This window comes from Thermobia domestica, chromosome 13 (assembly GCF_964235325.1).
Source record: "Thermobia domestica chromosome 13, izTheDome1.hap1.1, whole genome shotgun sequence".
Classification (NCBI taxonomy): Eukaryota; Metazoa; Arthropoda; class Insecta; order Zygentoma; family Lepismatidae; genus Thermobia; species Thermobia domestica.
In genome coordinates, this window is record NC_137466.1 from 102,640,996 (window position 1) to 102,657,996 (window position 17,001).

The window sequence follows — 17,001 nt, forward strand, 5'->3', positions numbered from 1 at the left end:
ACTAAAGACCCTACTCACCAGAGGTGTACCGTCGGAAAATCAAATGAAAAAAACATATGCTTATGAATTTAAAGAAGGTTTTGTTAGTTCAGGTTGACATAATATCATAACAATTGTTAATATTGTTTATATATTTTTCCCTAAAGTAGATTGAATTTCTACGATAACAGAAGATAAGTTAATAGCCCTTACCAAACTTTTTTGATACTATAAGTATGTAGTCAGAGTACTTTCAGAGTTGGAGGAATATTAATTAAACATTTGAAGTTAATATCCGTCTTACAAATACGTATTTATTTATTGGTTGATTGACATCTCTTCCCAGCATCAAGGTTAGATTATATGAGATGGGACTTCGAACTAACAGCCATGTTTTTGTTCTAGGCTAGATACTACTCTCGGAAATCGAATTGGAACAACGTTTTAAAAAGCACGTGTATTAGCAATTTGGCCACGAAAGAGTGCTCATAATTACTCAGTTCTATATCCGATGTTCTTAAATCTAATTTTTAGACTATCATTGCAGCTCTTTTAATTTCCAGCTTTTTAATATGCATTTTTGAAACAAACAGAGGAAACAAACTAGAATTTTTACCTGTGTTGGTGGCTTAGTTATCTACATGTTAATAGATAAGTTGGCAGAACACTCAAACTAATTAAGATAAGACAGTATGATTTTTTTTAAAAAAAGTGAATTTCACTATTTTATCCATAACTAATCAAATAATTAAAAAAATAATTTTCAGACATTTTAAAGTACTTTTTTTTGTATAATTTTATTTGGAATACATTGGCAAGAATGCAGACGGTTGAAATTACGTAAGGAACATGAAAAGTGCGCATGTCTGTTCATGCGCAATTAGAAATTCGATAGCGTACTCTTAAAAGTAGTTTTTTTTCCTCACTGTGCTTGTCATAGGAAAATGGAAACGACCTCAACAACGTCTCTTCCCACTGTATATGAAAATAAAGCACTCACTCCCCCTCCAAGAGGAACAGACGATAATAACACCATGAATATATAAGACGAGAATATCGATTCCGCACGTTGTTGTTATTGTTATTATTATTATTGTTCGATGAAGTCCTTCCTCAGCTTATTCAGATAAAAAAAAAGTTGGGTGACTGGTATTAAGAAACATTTGAAAGAAAATTTTGGGTTATTTTAGTACATATTTTTTTTAAATAGATGTGAAACAAAATAATATCAAAATTTGGAAAATAAATAGTCATAGGTCATTAAAACTACATTTGATGCTGAGAAATAAGGATTTCATCCTGATTGGCCTATTTCCTTTTTGTCTTCAACCCTGCGAGGTATTTATATAATTTCTATCTCATTATAGAATAAAAGTGAGACATAAATTCCTATTTAGCCTATTCCTTTCTCGTCTACAACCCTGCTTACAATTTGTAACATTATACCATAGATGTAGGGGAAAGAGAAACCCCTGTTTGGCGTATTTCTTTTTTCACACACAACCTTGCTTTTAACTCATAACATTATATCACCATATATGTAGGCGAAACAGAAACTCATATTTGGCCTATTCCTTTTTCATCTTCCGCCCCGCCTGCAATTTATAACATTATCTCACCATATATATAGACGAAACAGAAACAACCTGCCGGCAACTTATATAATCTCTAACTTATCATAGATGCAGGTGAAACATGAATCCTTGTTTTGTAGCCGCGATGGCTCAGTGGTAGAGTGTTCATCTTTGATGCTCCAGGGTCCTTGGTTCGATTCCAGCTCGCACCAAGTAAGCTTTGTAGTGGACAAGTACAGTTTGCGTGGATTTAATGGGGTTTTCCCGTTTTCTCACACTGTTTTCATTCCATCATTTTATTCATTTCTCATCATCACCATCTTCTTTAGCCTTTAGCATAAGCGTGGGACGTAAAACTTGAAGATTTCATTTCATTTTCATTTCTGTTTCGTCTACAGTCTTCCATATTATTCATTACATTATGTTATAGATGTATTCTAAACAGAAACCCTTGTTTGATCTATTCCCTTTTCGCCTACAGCTCCGTCTGCAATTTATAACATTATTTCACCATAAGTTTAGACGAAACAGAAATTTATGTCTGGTCTATTCCTGTTTCACCTACAGCCGTACCGGCGATTTATATGGTCTCTATCTCATCCGGGATGTAAGGCGAAGCAGCAATTTCTGTTTGTCCTATTCTTGTTCTGACTAATCTTCGGAGTAGGGTGCTCAATATTTTAGTAATTGTTCTTTTAGATGTTTCCCTTGAAGGCATTAGATAAAAGAATCAGTTGCCACAAACTAATTCTCGAAGTTTTCGGTTACTGTATACATTTAATTTTGTATTTGTATTTATTATCAGTGTTTGTAGTCAGTGATATCGTTGTAATTGGTAGATGGCATCTTTCTTATAGTACTATTATTATTATTATTATTATTATTATTATTATTATTATTATTATTATTATTATTATTATTATTATTATTATTATTATTATTATTATTTGTGCGCTTTATTACTTTTCTTCCATTCACTTTATGTAATTTTTCTTTGCTGATATTACTATTTTTTCTTTCGCTGCAGAGAGAGAGAGAAAGGTTTGGTTTCATTTCTGTTTTCATTTATGATACTTTTACTTTTCACCTGGAAACTACCGTATATGGTGGAAACTGGAAATAAAATTCCTAGGACATTGAAGTATAATTCTGCCAGAAAATATAGGTGCAAAAGGTATAGATCAAACAAGAAATCCTTTTTCGCCTTACATCTAAGATGAGATGGACATAATGGTATACCCAGTCAAATTGCTAGTCGTACTGTAGGCAAATAGAAATGCGCCAAACACAGGAATATGGTGAATAATGCTGTCCCAGCCCACGGGTGTGTGGAAAAAATACTGCTGTGTGAGCGTGAAGGTTATTCACACCGAGTTGTTGCCAGTGAATTAAATCAATCAGTATCCCGCACCACCGTGGAACGATTGTTGGAAAAATTCAAAAGGATCAAGGAAGAATGCGAAGCATTTGGCCCAAATTATGTCTTCTGTATGCTAAACGACCTGTGAATCTGCCTACAAATGAATGTGGAACCCAATGCAGATCACATAAAACCAATACTGTGATTTTATTATGGTGTGAGATTTTTCGGATACCCTATATCGGCAGGTTTTACGTCTTGTTTCTCCGATTTTAGATGTCATTTATTTATTAGACTGCAATTTCAGATTCACTTTCACTCCTGCAACCTTCTGGTATTATACTCCCAACGTTTTGTTTTATCCAAAGTTTTTTCTTTTAACTTCTAACCAGATATCTACACACACACTATATATGTTCACATAACGAATTCTTTGGTTTTCTTTTTCCATTTTTTGTGACCCCACGCAGCGTGGTCTCTAAGTCTCTCGGTGGGAATTATAGTGAGCGGTGGTCTGATCATGTTCGTGGATAGCAAGAAGGTAATCTAATGATGAATACGTGGAACGTGGTAGAGCTGGAGTCTGGTCTAAGAATTCATGGAAAATCGGATGAGCGTCTGCTATGCGGCGTTGAATGTAACGAGAGCGAAGACTGTACAGATGTGGTAAGAGTGTTGGTATAGATGTGCAACAGTAGACATCTTGTTTTGGCGTCCGTGGAAACTCATTTTTCAGCTCTTGCTTTTCGTTTTGATATAAGCAGAACACTTGTTGACAATTAATATATTTTGTTCATTGTTTTTATACCTAATAAAGATGCAAGGTAAGGGACATAGTATATTTATTCTTCCAATTATATTCCTTTTTTTTTGTAACTTACTAACATAGAAAAACAAAATTTTATTTTCACAGTTAGAAACACAGACTTAGATCTACTAACTAAAGAACCATCATCAGTTTTCTTTGAACAATGATAATACAAAGGTTCAAAAACAAATACTTATTTGTTTAACAGAGTTATTCAAAGCGCCAAGAAAATGTGAAACATAAACACGAAATTTAACTTGGGATATAAATACTATTATTATCAGTGGTCATTGATCCAGTGTCTTCCAAAGGCAAGAATGGGAGACTCGTAGTAGTTAAGAGGAAACTCACTCCCCCTAAAATTATTATGTAAATTAGTAAGAAAAATAAAAAAAATATATAACTAAATGACATTGGCCTTTTTCTTTCTCTTTTAGGTCTAATATTGACAGGTAGAAACAAAAGCAGACTTCACATTCAACGAGTAATCGTAAATTATTCTTACTTTATCCCTCAACATCAAATCTAGGAAAATATTATTTGACAAAGTGGTGCGACAGCAACCCTCACTCAAGAGGACTCTTCTCAAGAAATTTTGATGTGGCTTCTCCTTCCTTTATCCAATAAATACTGCGTTCGTTGGTCAAAGTGAATTTGATCCAGAACAGAACGAAGAGTTGGCATACATCCAAGCCATTTATATTACTTAATGTGAGATAATTGAAGTTGGTATCACTGAGTAAGTCCAAGAATCGACATGAGAAAGATAGAAATCCTGTTTGACTGTAGAGATTGCTAAACTGATAAAAGTACATCGACTAAAAGTAGAGGCTTATTCCAATCGTTTATGATAAATTAATGTTATGTTCCAATACTATTTGCATCAATTAAATATTTTTACTCGTATGTTGTAGTTTTAAGAAGTGCTATAATCTAACTTTTTGAATGAATAAACTCAAATCACAAACTGGGCTATTAATGCTCATATTTACCTTAAAAATGATTTAGTGAAGCAAAATTAATGATTGCTACCACTGTGAAGGTATTTTTTATTCGTATAAAAAAATTCTAATTTTGTACTGCTTGGAAACTTTTCCTGATCCGAAAATTGTTACTGTGTTTTTGGGTGTGGCCTTGACATACACGTTCTACCAGCCAAGTAAACAATGACAAGATTAAAATAACCCCTTCTTTATTTGATTTTCTTATTGAATAAGAGCATTTGGAAGCCAAGTAATTGATATACTTCTTATTTCTGTATCAAGATATAAGGTCTTAAGTTCTAGTCAGTGTGAAGTACTACCTTTACTAGACAGTCAACCAAACTGTTGAATGTGACTATTAATGTTCTTTTCTGTTTAAAAACACATAAATGAATATAATTCTGTACCCATGATAGATTATAATGGAAGTAAGGTAAACCTAGGGATAGATCTTCAAATTAGAGGTAGTAAAGGATAACACCAGGGGCGTCATTTAGGGGGGCAGGAGGGAGAAATTGCCCCCCCCCCAACGAGTTTGTGAAATACATATACTTAAATTGATTGTCTACTAATATACTATTACAAAACCTGAAAGTCTTATGTCGGTGGTGCTCTTGCCACCCTCAAGCGAACTCTGATATGACGCCCCTGGGTAACACTAGTAAAGGATAGATCTTCAAAGTAAAGATCTGTACAGAGTAGTAAAGAAGCTGATGCCATTAAAACAAATACTATATTACTCTACTAGCACCGAACTCTCGTTCAAACAGAGTATAAAAGTTGTTGAGAACAAGAGAACTTGAATTCGAAAATCTGTCGTAAAGATTTAAGTGAAACATTATTTTAATACGTGTATATTGTTGGTTAAATGAAAGTGCATAATTAACATTTCTTTTATTCTGAAATGTTATTTTTTCCCAGATCGAAACTTTTGCACTATTCTGTATATTCGTAGAGCATGAACATTAGAATAAAAAAATGTTTAGCTCAATATTCAACTTAGAATTTAGAGAAGAAATAAGTATAATACTTCTCAATAAATTTCTATAGTACGCAGTTTGCAGAAAAATTAAGAATACATGTAAATGGCTGGTTTATTGATTATAATCCTTAAATAAGTCTAAACGAAAATGTGAATACTTTCAGAGTTCTATATGAAAAGGAATGTGTATGGATTTTTTAAATCTGTATCCGAATTCTGATAAATTGTCGAGAAAATTATACCTTTTAAAAAATCATAAGCAACAAAAGTCTGTAAGGACATATATATTAATAAAATTGTTCACACGTAGTTTCATAAAATTATCCTAAACACCATAAAAGTATTCCGATTGGGGTGGTGAGGTGACACTTTCATATGGGGAACTATAATCACAAGGAGGTCAACTGAATGTTCATTGGTTAAAGAGATGAGGAATGTTATTTACCGAGGAAAGATTGGCAAAATTATTATTTATTCTATGAGTAGTTTAAACATCCAACCCTTTCTTCCATCACGACAATGTGCATTATTCCCATTTCGATTGACAGAGCCTTTTTGAAACCAGTGTGGAATTACTACTATGAGCAGCAAGGCCATCTGATCTAAATTCAATTGAAATGTTTGCAATCTTATGCATGGGAAAAAAGAACTGTATTATGAAGGGCAGGTTGGCATGAAAGAGAGTTAGGGGGCGAAAGAGACTACAATTGATGGAGGATATCAAGACAAAAATCGTACATGAAGACGAAGAGGTTTGCGGAAGACGGTGGAGCATGGAAGCTTCTCACTTGCGGCAAGTGACCTGCCAATAATGGCAGAATATTGATGATGCTGATGATTATTACTATACATTAAGATTAGTTAATAAAAAATCCAATAGAAAACTAGAACGTAATCTCCATGTGATCCATTTTAGGTGAATTATTACCGACGAATTGCTGTTAATTCAAAGACGCTTTGCCTATGACAAGTCCTATAATTTATAATACGAGTATCTGAATGACTGCTACAAAAATATTTGTACAATTTTGAGCATTTATAAGTTAGAAAATATGTCTTTTTAATTTTCTTCTCGTATAGATGCTCTCGTAAGTTTTCTTAATTCTTTAGAAGGGATGAAATGGAATATGTAGTTTCATGTCCCTCGGTTACGCCCTTGAAGACTAAAGGACCGGATGATTAATACGCGTGAATGATTATGAAATAATTGATGGAATAATAATGTGGGAGGATATACGGGCACGATGTTATCCACAGGAAATTTACATAGACTGGGATTGGACCAAGGACCTCTTCCATCTGAATTGAGGGGTCTTTTCCAGCCACCGTCCCTTCCTTTTATAAATAATGGTTTTCAACTCAATTATATAGCGGTTCCCAATAATTACCTGACATTTATAAGGGATTACTTTTTGAAAGTAAAAAACGAGTAAATTCCCTTCTTTATCCGGGCTAAGCCTCCACTGAAATTAGTACTCCGTAATACATTCACCCAAAAATGGCCGTACTACCCACTGTGTCTTCTTGTAGACGAATATCATGTTGTAAAGATGTATTATTATGTCCGGCATTCATATATTATGAGAATTAGCTGGGTGAAGCGGAAAACGAATGAGAGGGTGTTAGAAATGGTGGAGGAGAAAAGAACAATTTTAGATATTATTAAGAAGAGGAAGGGAAACTGGTTGGGACATTAGGTAAGAAGGAACTGTATCATGAGAAATGTGCTAGAGGGTGCAGGAAAGAGAGAGAGAGAAGGGCGAAGAAGACTACAATTAATGGACGATATCAAAACAGAAAGATCATACATGAAGACGAAGAGGTTAACGGAAGACCATGAAGCATGGAAGCTTCGCAGATGTGGCAAATGACCTGCCAATAATGGCAGAATACCTATGATGATGATGATTACTCTATCCACCACTTTTTAAAAATTAGTCAATAACTTAAAGACACACAATTGAATAGAATAATAATAATTATAAAATAATAGTAATATTAATAGTCAGAAAATTTAACAAGATTCTACTGTATCTACAAATTGCTGGTTCTAGGTTTTTTCTTATTGGCAAAGAATCTGGGGATCACAGTTTTTGACATCATAATTGTCAGGCATTCAAATTTCTTCATTTCATAAAAGTCTTCAAAATAACCAATAACTCATTTAAAACCATTCTGCAAGTGTTCCCCACATTACTTTCTAACCGACTTTTTTTTTTCAATTACCAGATTATTAGTAATTGATGAGCTATTAGAAATAGTTGGTGGTAAGAGTAGTAAAAGCCTTTAAAATAAATCTATAAATTATACAACAGTGGTTGCCAACCTTTTGAATTTGTGCATCTCTTCCGCAGATTGTAATTCTATTTACATAAAACTTCTTACTTCATTATTACTATTACATCAAATATATCCCTTCCCTATTCAAAGCGTTAAAAAAAATGGTTTAAAAGTTTTTGGCGTAATTCGCGTATGAAGCTGTGCACGAGGTTGGTGTTATTATTTACAGTTATGCGATGTTATTTACAGTTATGCGACCTATTTCCACTATGATGCATCAAACTTTTCTATTTGACACTGGACGTTTTAAAGTTTAATTTTAATTGTTACACGCGGTGGCTCAGTGGTAGAGCGTTCACCTCTGGTGCCTGGGGTCTTTGGCTCTATTCCAGCTCGCGCCAAGTGAGCTTTGTGTTGGACAAACACCATGTGCGTGGGTTTTCTGGGTGCCCTTCCGTTTTCTCCCACTTTCTTCATTTCATTCCTTTCTCATCATCTCCGTCTCCTTTAGCCTAGCCGGCATAACCGTGGTACATAAAACTTAAACATCTCATTTCATTTTTCTAATTGTTACACTGTAAACAAATGTTAAGATAGCCTATCTTCGATTATTATTTATTTTCCACGTATCTTTGAATAGCCTGGAGTGTGCCTCCAAGGGTACGCGTATCCTCGATTGGAAATCGACTACTTAATTTCGAATCAGAACTGTCATTTCTTGATTGAAGAGATTTGGTATTTACTTTCTCTTTGTCTAGAATTTGAAATTCCTTTCTAGCACCAGAATCAGATACAACACATGGACATAAAGCTTAAATATCGGGCTCAAACTTCACTTATTGGTACTGGGAATCGAACCTGAGTCTCGCATATCAAACGCAAGAATGTTCACCGTAAAGCCATGAATGAGCTCAATTTAATTTTTACATTTTTTCGAAGTACGTAAACTTTTCACTCTAATAATAATAATAATAATAATAATAATAATAATAATAATAATAATAATAATAATAATAATAATAATAATAATAATAATAATATATTTGTGAAAAGTTAATATAAATAACCTGAGAGTACCAATCGTTATAGACCTGCTATGTATAATAAGTTAAAACATTACCATTTTCCGGTAAATGTATCTATTCCGTGACAAAATTTATTGATCTCAAACTTCACAGGTTGCTGATAAGCTCTTACAAGGCTTCTTTATATCTCTTCCATGTCATAGTAGAAAATATACAATTCAAATTCAAGGATATGTATAATTCAAAAAAACAAACAAGTTTGAAATATAAAATAGTTCTCTAAAGAGGACTGTATTGAGTTTTTCAAAACGAACACTGCTCTGTTACTGAAGAATCAAAAACAACAACACTGACATCTACTGTTGACCTGCAATAACAGTAATATAGCAGCTCTACAGATTTCGTGTGAGATGGAGGAGGGAAAAAAACAAGGAGAGAAGGCTAAGCGTGTTACACACGTGGCATGCGGTAGACTAACTTTCAGGATAAATGTATAAAGAAATACAATTTATTAAACTTCCATGCCCTTTTGTTGTCCAATAAAAAGGTTTTCGTTCATGTAAATTCAGGCAGTGACTTATATACATAAAAAATCGCAACACTTTCTTCCTAAATATCTATAACATGCAAGATGGTAATAAAATATTTACAATAGTTCATGCTTACAGCCTAACTTACCTTAGTGCTTGTATGGAGCTATAAAGTTCAGTTTGAGCTTCTAAGCAGACTATCACTTATAGCTTGTCAGCACTCTAAGCCAAAACAGCTGATTAGCGAAGAAACTTGTAACTTGTATTAACCCTGTTCCAAAAACTTTGGTATACAGTTCGAGTATAATAATATAATTATGTAAATCCTTCGCACCATACTGGAATCCATATTTTGGTTATGGATTCTTCTGCGATTTTCACCTCCATGTAATTTGTATACATGTTAAATGTGTGTATGTATGCGGTGTATCTTATGTGAGAAATGCGCTAAACTGAAGTAGCGAGACAGGTTGATAAAAAGCTTATCATATGAAGAGGCTATGGGTATATATATATGTGTGTGTGTGCAAATGCAGATAAGCTTGAAGAGATATCAATGTGCTTTTTATATCTAGAGAGAGATTAATATTTTGAGAAGTTTGTAAATGAAAGATGAAATATATTGTGAAAAGTAATATTTAATCAGGAAGGTTTAGAGAAGATAAGACTGTGAATCTAGCAGATAGTTTTTTTTATAAAATGAGTTTCTTTTTCTTTTCTTAATAAAATGTTGTATATATGCTTAGGAAAATGTTATTTTTGAATAGTACTGTACTGTGGTTGAGGTACAATCTGTATGTTATCTTTGTTTTCCACCCTTTCTGGGTTTTGAAGTTGTATCTGCTAGACTAGAAAGAAAGTGCAAAAGGGGTTGAAATTTGTTGCACGTGTCAACGCTGCCTCCTGGATGAATATTGCTGCCGCACAGGTCTGTAGATTGTTAGTATCTGCCTCGGCTGTGCGCAGAGGGTCTACGGTCAACGTAGGACTGGAGGTAGTATGTGCAGCGGCAACGAATCAATAGTAGAATACTGAGAGAGGGAAAGAGGGCGGTTTTTCTCTCCCTCTCTTTCTACAGCAGGGCTTGTGGAGAGAGGAAGCGGTGCCCGGGATAGATTCGCGAGAGAGGGTGGTGTGCTGCTGAAGCTAGAGGGAAAAATCTAGGAGGGTTGAATTCCTACGTTAGGTGTGCTTAGCTTTCTTTTTTCTTTATTCAGCCCTTTTTCTTACTTTATCGATGTGATAGGGTTTGCAATCAGATTCGCTTCCACAGTTCACACCAGCGATCTTTCCCTTTGAAATCATGTGTTGTGTATAGATTATATCAGTACTATATCACAACTCTAAAGAAACAGTAAGTTTTTGATTCTCGTTGATAAAATTTTTAAAACTCTATTTGACTTTAAGCTGGCTAAGTGGTGATAATTTTCATTCACTACTAATAATATTTCTTTTTCATACTTACAAGTACACAGTTTTTTTTATTTAGTGCAATCAGACAAAACTGTTTTCGAAACCCTTTTATATCAAAATATAACTTCTTTTCGCAGAACAACACTAAATTATAATCTTTCTTGTTGATTGAATGATGGATACATAGATTCGCGAAAGAGGGTAGTGTACTGCTGAATCTAGAGGAAAAAACCTGGGAGGGTTGAAATTAGATTGAACGTTATAAAATACAGGGTTAGCCTAAATAATTCATCGGTTTTTAAAGCACTAACCCCCCAGCTCTCACGCCATGTAATTTCTTTCCGTGGGGTTATGTTAAGGACAAAGTTTACGTGCCCCCAATGCCAACAACGCTGCAAAAAATAGCAGGAACGCATCACTGCTGCTGTGACAGACATTAACAGAAACATGCTAGTGAACGTATGGACGGAACTGGATTACCGTTTGGAGGTGTGCCGGGTGACCAAGGGGTATATATTGAATATTTGTAGATTGCACCAGAAACTTTGTGACGGCATATATGTTTTCATGTATAACCCGTCTTTGTACGCTGTATACTTGTAAATAAAATGTGCTTTGAAACCCGATAAATCATTTAGGCTAATACTGTATAAGAAATCCATTCTATGTCGTATGCAACCTATTATTACATACTGGTAGAACAAGGTAACATAATCAATCGGTATATTGGAATAGCAAATAAAGTTAATGTACTTTGTTTCTCGACTTTTATATTTATTTGTGCTTTTTCCTTTCTTTTGTTAACATAGTGGCTATATGAGACTTGACCTACGTGCGATATGAATCAAGTGTACATCCACCAGGAATCGAACCCAGGCTATTCGCACGGAAAAAAAATGTGTGGTCTAAATTCCCTATCATAGCTAAGATCTTAGTCTGGCCAGAATGTGTGGAAATCCACGTTGTTGATCCTATTAGATTATTACAAGTTGGCACAACATTACATTGATAAATAATAACATTACGTGCTTCTCAATATATACTATTTCTAACTACTGTCCTCTAATTGAGTTTAAACAATACGTTAGACATTTTCAATTTCTGCCATCGATCAACTTAACTTAGTTCAACCTACAACACAATGTTGATTTCAAGCCGCATGCAAACACTTGGCTACTCGACTGCATCAAATTTTGCTTTACTTCCTCGTAAAAGACTTCGGTTCCATTTAGGGATTAAATTCTAATGTTGTAGGTGAGAACTCGATCAAATATTACCTTGACGCGGGAGGGTAGCTTAAATTATGAAATCCTATCTCAGTAATGAGCAACACTTAATTATTAAATTAATACAGTATGTACGAAACATACAGAGGGGAACAAACAAAAGTAAACTATCAATAGGCAATAAAATGATTCACATCTCAAAATTGTATGGTGCTGTTAAAAATATTACTTAAAAAAATGTATTTTTATTTAAGAACTACAGCATTTAGCTTTAACTGAATGAATCTCAAGAAAATGGGCATAGAAAGTAAGGTAATTCCGAGATTAGATAAGACCATAGTTAAAAAAAAAAGAATGGGCATTGGCGACCAAATTTATTTAACACTTAAATTCCATATAGTGTTTAAGACTTATTTTTCAAGTACTACTGCTTCATTTGCATGTCTCCTATTGTTGGCTAGTGGTTAGCCAACATACAGGGCCGGCTTTAAGGGGAGTACACCGGTGCACATGCACCCCTTTCGTTGTAAATATACACTATCTAAAATGAGAAGTTAGTAGTGAAAATAGCAACACTTTCTGAAATTTCCTGCCTTCATGTTTCCGTTTGGAGCTTAAAAGAAAGAGGAATTTTGCAAGAGCAATAGTTTAAGTCGATTTTCTGAAGGTTGAAGGAAAATGATTCACCAAGTAAAGTAACATAACATTTGCCAAGTAAGGAAGAAAACAGAAGCTAGGAAGAAAGAAAAATGTTTTCTACATATCACTTGTGACCCTCTTCAAAATATTTCCCCCTCCGTTCCATATGTCATCGTTGTCAGGTGTAAAGAATATTGTCACATTCACGTTGAAGAGTTTCAATGTGACTGGTTATTTTGGTAGTTATGGTACATTCACCTCAGTAAATCCTGGATCCGACCTTGCCAACATATTTACTAGTTTGTTGCGAAATCTAGTAAATATTTAGCTTTTCAAATCCCGCAATCTCTATCCTGATGACTTTTCTCCAGAATTTCATCCATACTTATCCGACGAATGTCGGGTAGCAACTGTAAACTAAACCCTGGTCCCTTTCCATTTTCACTTCTCGCATACTTCATTCCATTTCATTTCCACTTGCCAATGATTCCAGTGTAAATTGACGTTGCAGAGTATGGATAGGAGTTTATTAAATCAATAAAGGATATAAATACTCGAATTTCATTTAGTCAACATCAAATATTCTACTTTGGGAAATGAATCCGAAAGCGTACAGGTGTGGTAACTAATGTAAAAAATGTTAATCAAAACATCAAGTCACTTTTTTTCACGACTTTCAAAATATTGGGTCGATGCATAAGTTGGTGTGGTTCTTATATTTTATATTTTATTTTTACTCTGCTGTTCTGTTAATTCAAATACAAACACAACATATACATAACATTAACAATACATTGTATACATTTTATTGTCACTTACATTAACTCACAATCACTCAGTTAATGTGATATTCATCTCCACTGTCTATGACGTTCTGTCAACGTTCAGGTAGCAGTTCAATGCTTCGTCTTTAGAACTGTTTTGGTTTTGACTGGAAGAAATGTGTTAGCCATTGGTCAAGAGAAGCTTCATCAGGAAACACTTGCCCCCGAATTTGGTTAGAGAGAGAGCGGAAAAGATGGAAATCTGAGGGGGCAAGGTCAGGGGAATACGGAGGATGAGGAAGGGCGGAAATTATCACTTTTCTCAATTTGACATTCCGTATTACTTTGTCTGAAATATATACAATAATACGTTCACAATCAAGAAAACCAGTGTTTCACAACACAAATTCCAAACTACGGTAAAGCAACGTAATAACGATAAACAATCGCTTCACGCCGCTTTGTTGCCAACCCAAAGGAAAATCGCACGAACTTATGCATCGACCCAATAGTTCAAAATTTAAGAAAATAATCATACATTTACGTTATTTGTTTTTGATTTTTCTCCTAATATTTATAAAATTTTAGTTTGTGAAGTGGCTGTTGTGTTGTTGAATCACTCTCTATGGTCAACGGATACGACATGTGAAATTTTGGTGGCAAACTATTTAGCAATCAGTAACATCTCACAAACATTAACCAATTTAGTGCTAAATGTTTTGTAAGTGTTGGAGAAAATTACGCAGAAAAATGGTCAGATTATTATTTGAATTTTGTAACATCTTCATAAAAGTAAAGAAAAAGTGATTAATAAAGAATTTTGTATTTGTAGAGAATTCTGAAATTAACCGCGAATTTGGATGCCCCGAATTCTATCTCTGGTATATGTGTCGTATTGTTTTCTTGGACCGTACATTAAATATTGAAACGTCTTATAAACACATTCACTCTTTTCATGTCAAGTCCGTGGTAGACTCTACTGACCTTTTTGTATTTGCAGAACTACAGAGAGGACAGGAAGCCCCACGGCGGTGTACAATAGAAGGAGTCTTCTATCTCCCAACGAGGAGGTCCGCGTTCGATCCGGACATTTTTCTCGTTCTAATGCAGGAGGTCCACCAGCTTCTTTAAAATAGGTACCTCTAAGTGGACGAGATGCGATAATAACTACGCCATGTCTATGAATACCGAACTCAAGAAAGTATGGAGCTTCTACCTCCATATACAGATCTAGGGTTTTTATGGTCTGTTCTGACAGGAGGACGACCTTCACTTTATTTTATTTTATTTCTACTGAGAAGGCATGTATAAAACAAAGAACAAGAATAATAAAATTAAAGCTTTTATTCTTCCCGAAAAAAGTGTAAAACTTACAAGTTTGTGTTCTAAGTTATGTAATTTATTTATTAATATTATTTACTTCTATGAAATCTTTTTTTTTAAAATAGTTTTCCTTATGATGTAAGAACTGGCTGTCAGCGTAAGAAATGTATGGTAACTAGGCACAGTGCCAATGCTACTCGCTGTCTCACTGTGCAAGAAACTTTCATTGTAACGAGGAATCGATGAATAATCTCTTTTTATGAGAGTTGCCAGGTCTTTATGTGTTTCTTCGTGTTGTAATCTTCTTCTACACACTTGTTTCATCAAGAAATCTGTCTTATACTTCTGACAATTTCGTATAAAATCTAATGAGCTGTAAAGAGGGCTTCGAAAAACTAGCATTCTTAAGTATCAACACTTGAGTGAGTAAGCATTGTGCTTAGATATTTTTATTGATTGGAATTAAGGAAAGATTTTTTTTTACAAAGCATTACAATAAAGAAGTACACAGTCAACATAACTACTAGAAAATGCCATAATTAATCTACCAGTTTATATTATAATACCCAGATTTTCGAAGAAAATTAAAATACTGTAAGAATTTATAACAAAATATTTACAAAGTTTGAATTAAACCATCTGCCACTATAGATTAACTATTGTCACCATTTTAAGAACATTTTGAATATACGCACAAACTTTTAAAATTGCGACATCAAGAGGGAATGACGAGGAAGTGTCCCTCCTGCACTCTCGGTTCGGTGTGCGTAGTACCGTTACCACTTCAAAGTCAAAAGTACAATTTTAATGAACAATTGCTTTGGATGGCGGGAAGTTGGATTCTTTGACAGGTACAGAGCATACCACCATGGAAGCGATGCATGAGTGTAAACAATAAACAGTAGTGAACCGTACGCAGAGATAATCTGGCAGGACCACACCATGTGATGATATACATCTTGTACGAATGGTGTGATGGATAGTACAGTGTTGTGAAAGTCGCTTACTTAACGCTGGAGTATAGTAACGGATGTAGACTTATAAAGTTGCCCGGGTCGACTGTTTGACGGCGTCTGATTGTCTTTACGTCGCCTTCCATTGACCAATAATCACAAACGCCAGGCTACAATGGTAGCGTGAACAACATCGTTGGCATGGTGAGTGACTGACCGTCGTGTTTTCAGATGAGTACCACTTCAACATGTCTAACAGTCAATACACGTTACATGCTGTCGTGGTTAGCCCAATCACCATAGTGCATTGTCAAGCGTCATAGTGGCCAAACAACAAATGTAATGGTGCGAGTGCCTTTGGGTACAACACACAATCTAGCCTACCACCAATTGAGGCTAACCTCACCAGTACGCAGTACAGAATATAGCATCCGAGGTGATACTCTTCCTTCAGACAACTCCAGGGGCCGTATTTCAGCAGCACAATGCCCAGCTACATATGTTACGACTTGTGCAAACCTTCTTTGAGACCTGAGATTTTGCCCTTTAAAATATGCGAAATAAGGTTGACCATCGGAAGACTCCATTAGACAATGTGATGGTTTGTAAACTCATATACAACTAGGATCGCAGAAGATTCTCAGAAACAGTTCAAAAGTCTATTTGATTCGATGGCACGACACGTAGAAGCTCTAATTGAAATATGTGGAAACTCCGCTCCATACTATTACATCAAAGAGTGCATGTCTCTACTGTAACAATTTGCATCATGTAGTTCACACTTGGTGGGCGCTTCGATTGCGCTCTATAAGTTTTCATGCTCACTACTCCGCAGAAATTTGGAGGAGTCTGTCTTTCGATGTGAGGAATTTGCGACCTTCAATGAACAGATTTGTCTCATCCACGTTTCATTACCTCACAGTAATTTTCCTCTGGTGGCTTACCGAAGTTTGGAAAAATTGCCCTCTTATGAATATAGAAGGTTACGTAATTTTATAAAAATTGTTGTGCAATCTTGTTCGAAAAGAAAGTGGCCACGCATTTCTCTCCTTGAAGGATGGAATTCTCTTACCTATATTTTAATATTTAAATACTGAATTCTGACTTGAAAAGGAAAAGATGCTCAATTGATCAAAAAATATTCATTTATATTCAATTCCAT

At 34.8% G+C, this 17,001-nt stretch overlaps 1 protein-coding gene across 1 annotated transcript in view; it reads right to left on the reverse strand.

Moving 5' to 3' along the window:
* The window catches only part of LOC145668402 (cytochrome c oxidase associated subunit FA4L3-like), a 326,595-nt gene extending 316,126 nt beyond the window's left edge, over positions 1 to 10,469 (reverse strand). Inside the window, exon 1 of the mRNA XM_081736201.1 lies at positions 9,670 to 10,469. The gene's annotated coding sequence lies outside the window, so the exon portion shown is untranslated. The remainder of the gene's footprint in view (positions 1 to 9,669) is intronic.
* Between the last annotated feature and the right edge of the window lie 6,532 nt (positions 10,470 to 17,001).